We start from the raw sequence: 16,622 nt of genomic DNA, 5'->3' as shown, positions 1-16,622 counted from the left end.
AAGGTTAAAATGCTTACAAAACGCTGATTCTCTGGCGTGACTAAATAATAGGATCACCTTACATGCAATAAAAACCAACAGCAACAACAAAAACAAAGATTATTATTTTGTTGGGCTGAGGCACTAACATCTGTCCTTTTTCAGTTTTCCACATAATGTTAATATCTAACCAAATCTTAGACAGGGCATTAAACCATCAGAGTTCAAATGTTTGATTTTACTATTTGACAAGTTAACAGAAGTAAATTTCTATGCTTTAAAAGTTAGAGTTATCATGTATTATTTTTAAAATCAAAAGTCTAACTTTTAGTAGGTTTTGACCACTCAGAGACAATCACATTTTATAGATTATCTCGGTATATAATATGATAAATGAACAAATAATAAATCTGTTCTTATGTGAACATAAGAACATAAAAAATGGAACTAGGCTGTTCATATTATCTCTTGTATTTAGGGATAGAAGAAAAGAAGGCACAAAAATTGGTTATGTATCTATGACTATATTAATTGATACCTTCTTCATGTTTAGAAATCATTCAGCATTATCCTATATCATCTCAAGTACCCTCTCAATATTTTATTTAGAATTATCAAAATAAAGTATTTTGAATTTAACATTTATTACTAAAGGATGAAAATTGATCTTTTTCCTACATCACATTTGAATTTTTTTTTGTCTCATTTAATTAATTTATTTTTATCCAGAGTAAAACATTTAAAAATATTTCTAAGATGTATTGCAATTAGTGAAAATGCTTATTTTAAATATGTGTTCATTGTTATACAAATAAAAATAAGCATGACACTTTAATAAAAATACTAATTTAAAAAAATCTATAATTGAAATTGATAAATAGAATATACTATATGTTTAAAATGCTTTATTTGTTATATTTTTATTACCACTTAATTCAATGACTATTATAACAAGACATTACATTACATTTTAGGATAGGTAATCAGATCTATATTGTGTTAATTACTTTAATATCTTTTGGGGAAAGAAATGCATTTATTTTATTGTTTTGTGTTTTTTTGACTATATTGTATTGAAAGCTCTAATCTCAGAATTGGATACATATAGCAGATTTCCAATAGCAAACTTCCCAGTTACTGCATTAAAAAAAAAGAATACATTTTAATACTTAATTTTACCCTTAAATTATGGGGGATTGAGAGATAGAGAGGAGGAAGCTAGTTAATTTATGGAAGAAGTATTGGCCTCTGGTAGGGTTTAGTAGATAATAGTTATTTTTTTCAATATAGTGCCAACCCAAAACACTTAGTATACATAGCATATAAAACAAGTTCAATGGGTAAGTTCTAAGCGTTGAATGTGAGAAAAAAAAAATTGAATTAAATCATTCCTTCAAAAAGCATGATTTAATGAGCTTCTCTACACTGACCAGTGTGGGGAGATTTTTTAATGTACCTTCTTCCTCATAGGGGAGTTCCTACATATCACAGCCATAAGCATTTCAATAAAATTGATGGTTACCTAAAATTTCTGAGTGTGAATGTATTTCTAATTAAAAAGTATTTCTAGTGAAATAAAATATAGGTCAAGAATTATTATTTCTAGTGTGTTATATATGAATCACTCTCCAGGGGCAAAAAAAAAAGTTTGCTGCAGATAATGTAGATGCAGAAAGACACAGTATTTTTTGAAAGATAAGGTAAAATAGCCAAGGGTATGAATTGGACAAGAATGTGCCTGACGTGTCTAAGGTTGGAAAGAAAGTGGTAGGGGGTTTACCACTCATGAACAATTTGAACTGTAAGAAAATTGAGTGTTAAAAAATGTTAAATTTGACATAAAAATTATGTTTGAGCTGGAATAATACTGAGATAAGGAAGGACTGGACTTTAGTTTGTAAGCAATGAGAATTCACTGACTTCCATTTAAATAAAGTTTGGTCTTATAAAGAAAAGAGAAAGAGCAAGGAGGATGGGTCATAGAAAACCAATATTGTTTCATCACGAATAAGTTTGTGTACTCTAATTTACTTTTCCTTTTATTTATTTATTTATAATTAAAAGATCATTTTATTGGGACTCTTAAAGCTCTTATAACAATCCATACATCAGTTTTTACCAAGCATATTTATATATATGTTGCCATCATTATTTTCTAAACTGTATAGTGTGAAATGTGTTTTTTCTTTTATACCAACTGTGCTGATTATACTTACCTCAGTAGACTCATGTTTTGCTTCTTCTTTTGTGATTGGTTAGCTTCGCTTAGCATAAATTCCCTGAACAATTCTCATGAGATGATGTGCTTAATGAAATCATCAGTGCTTTTTTGTGATGCATAGTACTCCATTGTGTGTATGTGCCAGAGTTTTCTAACCCACTCATCTATAGGTGGAAATTTAGGTTGTTTCTGGTTCTTTGTGATTGTGAATTGCACTGCAATAAGCATTGGAGGCCAAATGACTTGTGATGGTGTATTTCTGGGTATGTGCCCAGTAGAGGGAAAGCTGGGTCATAGGGTAGCTCAATTTGCATTTGCTTTAAATATTGCCAGATTGCTTTCCACAGAGGAAAAGTGTATCTACAAGACCACCAGCAATGGAGGAGAGTTCCTATCTCACCACATCCCCTCCAACATTTGTTGCTCTCTGATTTTCTGATTTGGTATGTCCTCAAGGGTGTTAGGTGATACCTCACGGTTATTTTAATTTTTCATTTTCTGGTGCTTCATGATCGGGAGCATTTTCTCATATGTTTATTGACCATTCAGGTCTCCTCCCTAGTGAAATTATTTTCCAGGTCTTTTGCCCACTTCCTCAGGGGATAACTATTTTCCTCTTCTTGCAGATTAAGAAGGTATTGTAGATTTTAGTATTAAGCCCTTTGTTGTGTCATTGCTCAAACTCCTTTCCCGGTCTGTGGGTTCCCTTCCTACCTTCTTGGTGAAGTCTTTCGACCCACACAGGTGTTTTATCCTTAGTATAAACTACTTCTCTAATTCACCTTCATCTATGCGTATATCCTTCCCTATTGCAGTTAGCCTATGTATTGCCTGAGCCAAGGTTCTTAGGTTTGTCCTGACTCTTTCGTTGATTGTCCTCATGGTTTGGGGGTTTACTTCTAGATCTGAGTTTCTTCTTGTCCATGAGCTGAGGTAAGCATCTTGTTTCATTTTTCTACATATGTAGTTCTATTGTTTCCAGAACCACTTGTAAAAGAAGGCATCTACCTCCCACTTGATGCTATTGTGGGCACTTGTTGAAGATCAGTTGTCTATATGCTAAAGGTTTTATTTCTAGGTTTTCTGTTCTTTCCATTGGTCTGAATATATTGCATTATGCCAGTACTACATTGTTTTGACTAACATGGCTGTGTAGTCATTGTTAACGTCATGTAAAGGGAGCCCTTTGACTTTGTCTTTCTTCTTGAGGAGTTCTCTGCTAATTCTGGCCTTCTTCCCGCTCCATATGAAATTGGTGGTCAGTTTTTCCAATTTTGGAAGAAGGTTGTTGGTATGAATCAGGATAACCTTAAACTTATATAGTGCCTTGGGTAAGCTTGACCTCTTTACTATGTTGAGTCTTCTCATCCATGAGCATGGGATTGTCTTCCATTTGTGGAGGTTGCTTTTGTTTTCCTGTAATAGGGTCCTGTAGTTTTCCTTGTATAAGTCTTTCGGGGTTATTTTTGTTGTTAAATATATCCCTAGATATTTCAATTTGTTATTGGGTATTGTGAAGGGTACCGCCTTCTCTATCTCCCCTTCCATGGTCTTGCCCAATGTATCTAGCAAACCAATAGACTTCTGTTTGTTGATCTTCTATCCTGCCACTCATACATATTCTTCTAATGTTGATACTGCTACTCTTGTTGAGCTTTGGGGTTATGAAGGTAAAGAATCATTTCGTTTGCAAATAGAGATAGTTTTACCTCCTCCTTCTTTCCCAGTTGGATAGCTTTAATGTCCTTCTGTTGCCTTATGTTGTTAGCTAGGACCTCCAGTATGATGCTGATTAGAAGTGAGGACAAGGGATATCTTTGTCTGGTCCCCTTTTTCAGTGGGATTGTTTTCATCTTTTCTCCACTGTTGGTTGTTGGCTTTTTGTAGACAGCTTATATTTGACTGAGGAATTTTCCATTCCTATCTTCTTGAGTGTCTTAATTCGGAATGGGTGTTGGAAGTTGTCAAATGCTTTTTCTGCATCTATCAATATTATCGTGTGATTCTTATCCCTTTTCTTATCAATGTGGTGAATGATATTGATGGATTTTCAGATGTTAAGCCAACCCTACATCCATGGAGTAAATCCTACCTGATCATGTTGGAGGATATGTTTTGTGTACTTTTGTATTCTATTGGTCAATATTTTGTTAAGGAATTTTGCATCTATGTTCATTAGAGATATCAGCTTGTAGTTCTTCCTATGGGATTCTTTTCCTGTTTGGGTATAAAAGTTATCCTGGTTTTGTAGAATGAGTGGGAATTTGCCATCTTTTTCTATGCTCGGGAATAATTGGTGAGTCTCCAGAGTCAGCTCTTCCCTGAATGCTTGATAGAATTCTGTGAAGTTGTCTGGTCTGGGAGCTTTACTCGTTGGTAGCTTCTTGATAACTATATGTATTTCCTCTTTTGCAATGGATCTATTGAGGTTCTTGACCTCTATCTGGGATAATCTAGGGAGAGATTGTTTTTCCAAGTATTTGTGCATGTCTTCCACATTGGTGAATTCATTGGAGTACAGACTTTCATTGTACTTCATGATTGTCCATTTAATCTCATTGCAGTCCATTGTAATTTCTCTTGTTTCATCCCTCATCCTGACTATTGATGTTTGCTCTTTCCTTTCCTTGGTGAGGCTTGCTAGTGGTCTGTCGGTTCTGTTGATTCTTTCAAAGAACCACCTTTTTTGCTACATTGATTTTTTTTACTTGTTCTCTTGCCTTTCCAATCGTTTAACTTTGTCCTGATTTTTTTTATTTCTTTCCTTTGCTATTGGAGGGGTTGTTCTGTTGATTCTGTTCTAGTTTCTGGAGGTTTTGTGATAGCATATCAGTCATAAGTGTCTCTTCCTTTTTCATATATACATTTATTGCTATGAAGTGTCCTCTGATAGCTTATTTTGCTGTATCCCATAGGTTTTGATACGTTATATTCCCATTCTCGCAAGTTTCTAAAAACTTTGTAATTTCCTCTCAAATCTGTGCCAGTCCGCCTTGGTGTTGCAGAAGATTGTTATCCAACTTCCAATTGTTTGCCCTTGTTTTTCTGGTCATCCTTTTGTTGATCTCCTCCTCTATGGTGTGGTGATCTGAAAGGGGCATATGAGTAAACTCTATGTGTTTGAATTTACTCAGGCTCTTCTTGTGTCCCAGCACGTGGTCTGATTTTAAAAAATGAGCCATGTACACTTGAAAAGAATGTGAATTTGGATGGAAAGCTCTAAAAATGTTTATCAGGTCCTGTTGCCTAATTGTAGTCTCTAGCTCTGCAGCCTCTTTGCTGAGCTTCTTTTCCAGTGATCTATCTTTCTCTGATAATGCTGTATTTAAGTCATCTACTATGTTTGTTGAATCTGTGATTTCTTTTTTTTTCATCTTTTGAATAGTTTGACAAATTTGGTGGATCTCTCCTTAGGAGTGTATATATTTATTATGCTCACTGGTTCTTGGTCTACTGATCCTACCATAATATTGTGTCCCTCTTTGTCTCTTGTTATGGTTTGTACCTTGAGATCAATTTCATTGGAGATTAGGATTGCAACCCTGGCTTTTTTAAAGTTGCTATTTGCTGGTAAATTTTCTGCCAGTCTTTTAGTCTTTGCAAGCTTAAGATGTGTCTCTTGCAGGCGATAGATTGATGGGTTATGTTCTCTGAACCAGTTTATTAACCTTTGTCTTTCAAGGGTGAGTCAAGCCATTGACATTGTGGGTTATTATCACCATCTGTGAGTTCATTACTGTCATTTAGTACCTATTGTGTTGGGTGTTTTCCTATCTCCCTTCATGTCACTGTGCTGTGTTTGTGTGTGTGGCTTCATTCTTGCCTTCTTTTTCATCTGAGCCCAGGTTATCTTGGTAATTGTTTTTGGCGTATTGGTTTCTGGGTGGAGTTGAGCTATATGGTGGTCTCCTGTTTGTGCTTGGTGGATGTTGGTCTTCTGATCATAATGAGTCGGCAAAGATTTTCCAGTGTTGGGTTTCTTATGGCATATTCTTTGAGTTTTCCTTGTCCTGGAAGACTTTCTTTATTCTCTATCTTAATAATTTGGCAGGGTAGAGGATTCTCAGGCTGGCATTTTTTGCCTTTCAGCATTTGGAAGACGTTACTCCTCTGTCCTCTTCTTCATGGTATCTGCTGATAGGTCTGAGCATATTCTTACCTAAGCAACATAGTATATGACCAACTTTTTTACTCTTGCTGTTCTTAAAATTTTCTCTTTTTCCTTGAAGTTGGATATTTTAACAATTATGTGCCTTGGTGAGTTATTCCTGGAGTTTAGTCTAATTGGTGTTTTCTGTTTACTGAATGAGTATCTTATTCTCATTCATTAAGGTGGGGACGTTTGCTTCCAGAAATTCCCTTGACAGTTTAGCCTTTGACTTCATTGTATCTTATTCTTGTAGACCAATTATTCAAATATTTTTCTTATTCATAGCATTTGTCATTGAGCTCATGTTTTCTTCAGTCTCCGTGATTATCTTGTTTGGGTCTCTTTCTCATTTGTTGAAATCTACCTGATTTTCCTTGAGATTTCTGGTACAATTTTCCACCTATTCTACTCTGTGGGTGAGGTCTGTGATCTTGTGTTTTGCTTCTGTTACCCATGAATTCTTTTTTGTACTTTTCTTTAGTGCATGGACTTCATCCCCTCTATTGTGGACTTCATTTCCTCTATCATTGGATCCTTATTTTGCATTGCTTCCCTAATATCCTATACTGTTCCAAGAAGCATTCTGAAGATTTCTTTTTGTGGCAGATCCATGTCTGATTCTTCTATGAGCATCATTAGGTTTATGACTTCCTCTGCTATTGTGTTTTACTTTTGTTCTTTTCTTGTTGAGGGTGTTTTTGTATGCTGCTGTTTGCATGTCATTTTGGAAGTACTGGGTGCCATGCTTCTGGAAATCAAGGGGCCCTGAGCTCTTTATCTGTGTGCCTCGTAAGAGTGTTTTTGAGGATTACCTATGGCTTATATGGTGGTGGGTCGGAATGCAATGTGGCAACTGTAGGTGTGCTACTGGATCTTTGAGGCAGGACTGTCACCTGGGCATGGGTCTAGTCTAGGCTGTCAGGTCACAGTTCGAAGCCTTTTAAAAACACTCTGTGAGCCCCAAACTGGTAGAAGCAGTTTGTGCCTTGGGCTGTGGCTATCAGCACCTGTTGACTTTTCTAGTTTTGGGGTTTTTTTTCATGTTTAAATACTAGGCTCTGCTCTAGAAGATTAGCATTCTGGTTACCTAATAATGTTAATTTTATGCTTAAGTATAGAGTTCTGAAGACTTACATTCAAAGTTACACAAAGGGCCACAAACAGCACAGCCTGGAGTTAAAAGGGTTTTCTGGTTGTTGTTTTTTTCCTTTTTATAATGGGCTTGTGGGGTGCCCTGGTACAGGGTCTGTGTTGTTTTGTCCCCCAGGGAAGGGGGACCAGCTTAGCAGAATGGGTTTGAGGCCAACTGGATCTTAGTTTGGCCCCAGCTGCACTCCTGTGCCACTACTGACTCTATCTGGTTGTGCTCTGGGGAACTGTGTTCTGTCACAGGTAAATATCCCAGTGGCTCTTCAATTGCTACACATTATTGTCTAATTATCTATTGTTACCCACACTTGGGAGGTGTGGATCTGTGGAGAGGTGGAAAGGGGATATCTGATATAGTCACCCCGTTTCTGTCTAGGGAGGGAGTTGCAAAGCCCTAGTCTTCAGGTGTATATATGGTGGTAAGGTGTGAGCAGAACTTTTGTGTGAGGTCTTGTAGCTAGCTCTCAGAGGCTCTTTGTGAGCCTGGGATTGTGATCAAAATTAGACAGCAGCATGGGGAAATACTGTTCATTTTGGGTCTAAACACAGGAAGGAGTGGCAGATGCCATCCTGCCAGACCTGGAGAGGGGTTAGCAGAGACTGCAGTCAGACAAAGTGATCTTTGAGTTTCTCAGCGAGTTCTCACATCACCTCATGGCTGAAAATCAAAGTGGAAGGTCTGCACCAGACCCTAGTACACTGAATCTATTTTTAACACCTAGCCTCCCAGTATTGGCCTCCTTTCCTCTTAATTTTTTGGTGTAACAGCAGGAGTTGGGGCGAGTGATCCTACCTGGACACCATCTTGACTTCCCCCTAGATAGACATTTTTACAGAAGCATACTGATGCATCTTTCTCACACAGAACCTGCATTTCCTTTTAGAAACATAGTTGTGTATGTACACAATTGCAAATTTCCAAAGTGGTCACTAACTAGTTAGACATTTAGAAGATCCTTATATTTCTTTTTATTTATTATTTTGCCTAAATCAATATGTCTGCACAGCATCATCAGGCTTTATCAAGTATTTAATACTGAGGTCAGGAAGTATACACAATAGTTGTGCAGAAATAAATATGCCTACTGCAAGGTGTTTTTTAAAACCCGGAAATGTGAAGCACATTTCATTTGCTGAGTTACTGGTTAAAATTCCTATAACATCTGTCATGAAATGTGCACAGTGCTTTACTGAGATTCTGATTTGAAAGCCAACCATATAAACCCTCTTGTAATACCATTCTCCCTCTTTCTTTTTTAACTCTTCGCTACTAATCTTCTGAAAGAATATGCTGAAAATATATTTTAATTATTTGTATTCTCATTTGCCATCATGGCCTCTGAACTCCCAAAGCTCCTAGCTCATGAGTTCTGCATTCTACTTTACCAAATAGAGTCTACAAATATATACATTCTCCATGAGCTTTATTATTATAATCTTTTCTTTATATAAATAAGAATTAGAGTTACATACATAGACTCACTAAACAAGAACTATATTTTTAATTTAACCTTAAAGCATGACAGTTAATCTTTTCTCAAATAATAGATATTTTCTTTTAAAAAAATAAATTATCTTAATATTCTTTCTTTCTTTTTGGTCTTGGGTACTTTTAGAAAGTTCTTAACACTTAGGCCAAGGTTTCTGAAATGTATTTCATTGATTAATGCCAATGTTAATTTTTAATATATTAAAGTGAAATCTCCCAATTCTAAGAATTCCTGCAAATTTCCTTACTTTTTCTCAGTAAGTCGTATTTGTCCTTTTATAGTATTGTATTTTGTTGCTGGTTATTTTATAAATCTGTGTTCACATTGACTACATCTGTTTGCTGAGACCTTAAAAAGTGGTTAGTTTAAACTACCTTTAGTTTACCTGGAGAAGTAAAAAAAATAGTTGCTAAAAATATAGAAAGCTCTACTACACAAAATATTAAAATATGATGTTACACTTTCACAATGCATCCTTCTTCTAGGTCCAAACATTGTGTTATGTCACTTCATGGGGCTTACTACTAGGCCTTAACTGCCAAACCAGTTAGATACTGACCCAACCAAGTCAACACAAAACCCAACTATCACATAAATGCCTTATACAATTAAACAGAGAAAAGAATGAGTCGTTATAGACTGATACTTCTTCAATCACAGTAGTTCCTTGCGTCACTTTTTGAACCCTGTTTTATTTTCTTGGCACTTCTATCACAGAAATACACACACACAAAAATAATGGAAATTTATCTTCTTAAAGTTGAGGAGATTAGTGTTCAAAATTCAGGGTGCAGATCTAGGGAAAGACTTTCATTAAGATTTAGGGGAAAATCCTTGTCTTTTCCTTTTTATCTCCTGGTTCTTTGGTGATTTCAACTTGGCAGCAGTATTCTTTCTACATTTATGCTTCCTTCTCTGTGCTTAGTCTGCTCTTTTTCATATCTCAAACGTGATGGTTTAAAACAAGTCCTACACTGAGATGTTCGCATTAATATAAAAAATACAGGTCTATTCCTAGATGGGATCTGCTCCACAACTATTGGAGTTAGGATTTACAACATATATTTTGGGAATAACACCAACTTTTGTAGACATATCCTTATTAAAACCAGAGTGTAAACTACTAAGACATTGGCATACTATTAAGCACTATTATTGCAAGAATTATGCCTGCTTTTCACTTATAACTTCAGTACCTTATATACTGCTCTACAAATATTTTCTGAATGAGGAGAGAATAAATATTATCACTTGCAGACTTACTCAGAAAAGGGGAAAAATAAATCGGTTGCCACTCTGTTAACAGGTGTTATACCCAGGGAAATTTTGAAAGCATAGTTTAAAAGTGAATATATATATAATTTTTAGAGAAGTGGATTTATTTCAGTTGAGTAAGTTACAAAGCACATTCAGTGGTTATGGAAGGGGATGGGAGAATTGTACTACACTGGGGTTCCAGGTACCTGCAAACTGTTAAATGCTCAGCTACCAACCAAAAGCTTGCAAGTTTGAGTCTCCTTCCAAAAAATCAGTCGATAGGAACTCTGTGGAGCCCTGTTTTACTCTGGCATCCATGAACCACCACGGTAGGAATCAGATCTAGGACAATTAACCGGTGGCTTGTACTACATATGAATAAATTCTCTTCTGAGTATGTTTTGTGTGTGAATGAAGCTAAATCCATTAATGTTTCACACAAATTCTATATATGGTGGATGATATGATTATAATTTTTACTTTAAAATATATGTATTTTTTTATTTTAGAAATAATTGTAAAACATTCTGTGCAAATTTTTTGACACCTCTTACTTGAGTCATGATTTTTTTTATTGACAAAAATCTCAAAATCATGAATGTGAAATAAACACCCTAATTAGGCTTTTGAAAATTATTTAAAACTTTTGAGAAAGCACCTACTGTGGAGTCCAAAATTAATTTACAATTTAAATTATGTGCAATTAATACCTTAACAGCATTTTTCACATGTTGAAAGTGACCCGTTTTCCTTTTTTTAAGTCATTTTATTGGAGAGTCAATCAACCCTTATCACAATCCATACATACATCCATTGTATCAAGCACATTTTTACACTTGTTGCCATCATCATTCTCAAAACAATTTCTTTCTACTTGAGCCCTTGGTATCATGTCCTAAGTTTCCCCTCCCTCCTCCACCCTCTCTCTCTCCCTCCTTCCCTCATGAACCCTTGATAATTTATAAATTATAATTTTTTCATGTTTTATACTGTCTGATGTCTCCCTTCTACCACTTTTCTGTTGGCCATCCCCCAGGGAATGGGGTTATATGTAGATTCTTGTGATCCATTTCCCCTTTCTCCGCCATCTTCCCCTTACCCTCCTGGTATCGCTACTCTCATTGTTGGTCCTGAGGGGTTTATATGTCCTGGATTCCCTGTGATTCCAGCTCTTATCTGTACCAGTGTATATCCCCTGGTCTAGGCAGATTTTTAAGGTAGAATTGGGATCATGATAGTGGGTGGGGGTGAGGGGAAGCATTAAAGAACTAGAGGAAAGTTGTGTGTTTCTTTGGTGCTATACTGCACCACCTGCCTGGCTTGTCTGTTGCTTGTGACCCTTCTGTAAGGGGTGTAGTAGGCCTTTTGTTGCTTTTTCATCCCACTTCATTTGTATTTCACTGATTCATTCAGTAACTACCAGGAGAACCCAAAGACATTTTAATTGACAATACACTCATTTTTAGAGTTGTGATATTACTATTTCTCTAGTTTTTAAAGAAAATGGCGTTATTCCTAAAAGACTGTAATCAGGATTATTTACCTCTGCATTACCTCAACTTACCTACTTTTCTGAATTATTCCTCATGTAAAATGCATCCACTCTTTGTTACTAATTGTAAACCATTATAACATTGCTCTCCTTGTTCTCGACTAGTTACATAATATATTCTTATTCGCTTGAGACATGTGGAACAATAGCTTTATACTTACTAGCTCTCTGTACCATTTAGAGTCCTCACTTGAACAATTTGAGATATTCTTTACCTAAGAAATTTTAATTTCAAAGTCCTTTCTTGTGAGATGAAGTTATAATTCACATGATTCTTTAGGGAATCCTCCTTAGGTTTTATTTCATTACATAATTTTAATCTGATTAGCTCTAGGCAGGAGGCTGAAGGTTTTGTATGCTCATATAATTTTCTTAGCAACAGGCATTCTTGGGGGAAAAAAGTAGATGGAGTACATTGTGCTACTTGAATAGTTAGAGTTTAGATAGTGGACATTAAACTTTATTTTAAAATTCAAACTCATTGAACTTCATGAAATCTAATTTTTATAATGTATTTAAATAATCTATGTTGTCTTCTTTGTTCCTCTAGAAAGTTAGTCATGTTAAATAGATGATAAATAGGAATTTTACTCATAGCAAACAAAGTCATGCTCAAGAGACTAGCATAAAAACATATCTATAAAAATCACATATGAAATAATTCCTATTTTTAATAATGCAAATATTTTTAAAATCATTTTTGTGGGGCTCATACAGCTCTTATCACAATACATGCATACATCTGTTGTGTCAAGCACATTTGTGCATTTATTGCCATCATCAATTTCAAAATATTTTCTTTCTATTGGAGCCCTTGGTATCAGCTCCTCAGTTTTCCCCCTCCCTTCCATCCTCCCTCCTTCATGAATCTTGATAATTTATAAATTATTATTATTATTATTTTTTCATGTCTTGCACTGTATGATATCTCCCTTCACCCACCTTTCTGTTGTCCATCCCCCAGGGGTGAACTTATATGTAGATCATTGTGATCTGTTCCCCTCCCCCACCCCCACCTTCCCCTTCTTGGTATCACTACTCTCATCATTGGTCCTGAGGGTTTATCTGTCCTGGATTCCCTGTGTTTTCAGCTCTTATCTGTACCCGTGTACATGCTCTGGTCTAGCTGGATTTGTACGGTAGAGTTGGGAATCATGATAATGAGGGAAGGAAGCATTAAAGAACTAGAGGAACGCTTTATGTTTCCTCGGTGCTATACTTACCCTGACTGGCTTGTCTCTTCCTTGTGACCCTTATGTAAGGGGCTGTCCAATTGTCTACAGATTGAGTTTGGGTCTCCATTTTATATATATATATTTATTTCATGAATTAACACAAAGCCCTTTCCTTGCAGTGTAGTGGGTTATGTGCTGAGATACTTATAGAAAGGTGAGCAGTCTGAAATCACCAACTGGCCTGCAGGTGAAAGATGTGACTTTGTCCTCCTGCAGAGGTTTGCACTCTAGAAAACCCACAGGAGCAGTTCTACTCTTTCCTACAGGAGTCCTATGAGTTGGAATCAACTCGATAACAGGGTGTTATATTGAATTCAAGATATACATGTTTCTGCCTTTTAATATCTCTAAAGGAGGTCATTTATTTGGGCATTATTTTGTTTGGTTCTTTCTTTGTAATGCATACAACAATACTATATAACCTGTGGTGTTTTGGATTTTATGAGGGATGATAATAAGATTTGATCTTATTTTAGATTTATTTTCCCCAAATCAGAAACTCACTTTTTGTATTACTCCTTATCATTTCTTGCCTGTCACCTTTAGGTCTCTGAACACACATAGAGGCCTGGACCATTCTTCTAACTTCTATTTATACCTGTCCTGAGGTGAACAACATGCCATTAGGTCAAAAACGTAGAGTAAAATTTTGGAGTTTGGTGATAAAATTTGGATAAATTAAACATGTAAAATAGTATAAATATGGTATAATCAGAAAATAAATGTCACACCATGTGGTACACTCTTAAACATATAATCTAAACTTGGAAGTTTAAAATTGATACCCTTTAACTATGCTCCAGAAATATTTAGCCAATAAAGGAGAGATTACCTTTGAAGAAACTTAACAGTATCAATTGTCAGAAATTTGGTTATGCACAGATGGAACCAGCAATTCTAAAGACCAATCGGCAAACGAGCATAAGAGGGTTCAGACAACATGGGTACTAGATTATATAGCAAGAAACGAGTGAGAAAAAAAGGGGATAAGTAACATTCTAACAGATCACTTATTTTTCCCCATCAGATACTTCAGATACAAATAATCATTTAAAAACTTAAAAAAAATCAACTTCTATCCTAATAATGAAGATAAACTTAGAAAGAAAATACCCAGTAGTCTACTTAGGCGTATCAGGTGAGCTATTCAAAAATAAAGGAAAGCATATCATATTAAAGAAGTCTTACCCATAGAAGTTATCAGTCTTCAACGTGTCTTTTCTTGGGGGGAACATGTCTTTTTCTGCGGGGTGGACAGGAAAGAACAATTGCCAGAAGAATGCATTACATTTATACAAATGGAGTTAGAGAAATGAAGAGAAACTTTCAATAAGGTGAATTAACACAGTAGCCACAACAAAGGGCTCAAATACACCAATCACCATGATGATGATGGCAGAGGATTGGCAATGCTGTTTCATTCTGCTATGCTCTTATATTAGGTCACCATTGATTTGAGCTGACTTGATGGAAACTGAAAGCTATCAAGTATTTCTGTTATCCATGGGCAGGGGCGAAGGTTCGGAGGATTGAGGGATTTGGGGGTGGATCATAACAAATTATGGGTAACATGATAGATGTACAGGACACTTTCTTGTGCGAATTTCAAAACTGAACCTGGAGCAAGAGGCAGTCATATGAACAAGCCCGGGAATTATTGCGTGGTTCATAATTGGAAAATGAGTGTGGCAGGGATGTATCATTTCACCTTCATTATTAACCTATGTGCGAAACAGAGAGTCTGAGGGTGTACCCTATGAATTAGGCATCAAGAAAGGAGGAAGATGCATTTAAATCTGCAATAGGTAGATCACACAAATGGAGAAAATGTGAAGCACTTACTTATTGATTCTGGTTAAAAATTACATAATTCAATATGAATAACTGTAAGCCTGAATTTGAATAAATGATATCCTTAGAGTTGACCAATAAATGCATTATGATAAATGCAGAATTTGAAGTTATTAATAGTTTCATTCTATTAAATCAATCAATAATTTCATTATATTGGATCAATGCATGGAAGCAGCAGTCAAGAAATTAAAGGACATATTACATTGGAAAAATCTGCTGTAAATGATCTTTTTAAAGTCTTTAAAAGCAAAGATATCTCAATGATGACTGAATATTCTTTACCCAAGCCATGATATTTTCTATTGCATCATATGCATGCAAAAGCTGGCCAATGAAAAAGAAAGTCAAAAGAGTATGCATGCATTCAAATAGTGTTTTTGGCAAAGAATATTGAATATATTATGGGTTTCTAAAACAATGAACAAAGCAGTCTTCAAGGAAATGCAGTCAAATTCTCCTCAGAAACAAGGATAGGAAGATTTCATCTCACTTACTTTGGACACGTCGTCAGGAAAGACCATTTTCTATAAATCGATATATTGCTACTGTTAGGCGCCTTTGAGTTAGTTGCAACTTCTAGTCACCCTGTACAACTGAAACCACTGCCAATCTTGCTCCATCTTCACAATGATGACACATGCACCCATGATTGCTGCGACTGTGGCAGTCCATCTCATCAAAGGTCTTCTGCTTTCTCACTGCCCCTCTGCTTCACTAAGCATATGTACTAGACATGGACATGATAGTTCATAAAATGGAGGGTTAACAAAGGTGAGGGGGACCCTTGGTGAGATGGATTTCATGTGATTGAAGAAATGGATTCGATCACACCCATGGTGATGAATATTTTTTAACCTGTTTTATTACCTGTGCACCATCTACATATACTGTCTTCTTTCATCTTAACTTTGTAGCATCATCTTCATAATGGGTAAATGATCAAAACCTTACAGCTTTTATCTGGTAATTTGAATTCAATAGTGAGATCAGCCAAGCCACAGTCTCATCGAAACAGGTTTTTTGTTTGTTTGTTTTTTAGTTCAATATCATTTTGAAGTTTATGGCCATAGCCTTGTGACAACAGTCTACAACACTACTCACTCCTTTTTTGACAGACGCATCTATATTTGCATTTAAATTCATCATAATAAAAATACAAACTTATTAGCTAACATTCCAATAAGATTTAAATCAGACTGAAAAGCAATACAATTGGTAATCACTAAAATACATACTTTATGAAAATAATGTCTTTACTTTTTTCCTGTCAAGTTTATCCCAAATCATAGTTACTCTATTGTACAAAGGAGAACTTCCCCCATAGGATTTCCTAGATGTTAATACATATATATATGGAAGCAGATGGTTAGGTCTTGTCTCACATAAAATGATTGGTGGGTTTGAACCAGAGATTTGATTAAAAGACAGAAGCTTAACTATCAAGCTTACCCAAGTTCCCTTTCAAAAATATCCGTCATTACATCTATTTCTAAAATCTAAATCCAATTATGGTTAAGAGCTGACTCAGTGGTACGTAACAGCAGTGCTTAAAGTATACATATGTTATAGGGCATATTGCAATAAGTAAAAAATATGTACAAGTACCCAAAACTAGTCTCATAAGGCTAATATAGTAGTCATTATTCTTTTTTTTTTTTAACATTTTATTAGGGGCTCATACAACTGTTATCCCAATCCATACACACTTCAATTGTGTAAAGCGCATTTGTACATC

The 16,622-nt window shown here is 35.6% G+C and overlaps 1 protein-coding gene across 1 annotated transcript in view; it reads left to right on the top strand.

Moving 5' to 3' along the window:
- CSMD1 (CUB and Sushi multiple domains 1) overlaps positions 1–16,622 on the top strand; it is a 2,262,799-nt gene that overhangs the window by 1,298,211 nt on the left and 947,966 nt on the right. The window lies entirely within an intron of this gene.

This window comes from Echinops telfairi, unplaced genomic scaffold (genome assembly GCF_000313985.2).
Source record: "Echinops telfairi isolate 266 unplaced genomic scaffold, ASM31398v2 ScPeMD7_9;HRSCAF=40, whole genome shotgun sequence".
NCBI classification, from domain to species: domain Eukaryota; kingdom Metazoa; phylum Chordata; class Mammalia; order Afrosoricida; family Tenrecidae; genus Echinops; species Echinops telfairi.
The sequence above is the reverse complement of the archived record's forward strand: the minus strand, read 5'-3'. Positions and strand labels throughout refer to the sequence as shown.